Raw genomic sequence first — 1,152 nt, 5'->3', positions numbered from 1 at the left:
ACTCCTTTATATCCCACAGATGTTTAAATATAACCGCCCTTGTATAGAAAGCCATCTTTAATACAGGGTTGTGTTTTAAATCATGTCTTTATCACAGAGTAACAAATATCCAAAGTGGCTAATAGAAAATGATCCTATGACTTGCAAAACAATTGCATACAGAGCTGGCTTTGTCAGTTTATGTATGGGATGTCAGTTGATAATAGAACCCAGTGATATTTGGGAAGAGGCTCATTGCACACATCCCTGTGTTAGAGATAAGGGATAGCCCTGGTCTCTAATGTCACAGCCTCTAATTCATCTCACCTTCCTAGGAAGTGCCACATACACGGGATGCCCCGGAGTGACATGAACAGGACTCTGCAGCAGATCAGGAGCTGCGAATTGGATGCCTTCATTTCATCTAGCAGGGATTCCTGTCTGCAATTTTACCAGATTCCTGCTAACAAAAGGCATGAAATGTACTGAAGGATGCCAGATGGTTTATATCTGATAGCCACTTTCACCTGCAAGTCTGTGAAAATAATTTATCAAAACCTTATCCTTGTGGTCCCCAAACAATATAAACCCTGATAAGCCCCACTGCTGTCTCCGTGCTTTTTGGCACGGAGTCTGCATACGCCGTATGCGCACATCTCCAGCTCATTGAGACTGGTGCTATTCCCTCATGTCTGCGATGTTATCAGCTATAGAAAAGTGATATTAGCAAACCGAAAATGGGAAGAGTTCTTGGAGTGCCAGCACAGCTCAGGATTTCGGGAGGAATAGCAAACAGGTCAGGGACTGGTAGTCCTCAATTCACTTCGGAGACTGACACAAATACATCTTCATTATAGACACCTTGTAACAATACAGAAAACCTCCATACAACGCAACGAGGGCATGGGATGTCAGAACTTCACTGGTTATATATGCATTTTATAGTATGTGATCACAAGTATATATTATATATGTTATGTATAATAAGTATAATACATTTAGGATTTCAGGATTCCTCTGGTCAATTATATCTTATAATCTATCTATCTATCTATCTATCTATCTATCTATCTATCTATCTATCTATCTAAAACGATTGTCCACTGGCTTGTGATTACACTCTCTCTTCTCTTTTCCCTTCCATCTTTCTTAATATAGATATATATATATATA

The sequence above is a fragment of the Nanorana parkeri genome, unplaced genomic scaffold, assembly GCF_000935625.1.
Source record: "Nanorana parkeri isolate BGI_ZX_2015 unplaced genomic scaffold, ASM93562v1 scaffold675, whole genome shotgun sequence".
NCBI lineage: Eukaryota > Metazoa > Chordata > Amphibia > Anura > Dicroglossidae > Nanorana > Nanorana parkeri.
This window is presented reverse-complemented; position numbering follows the sequence as displayed.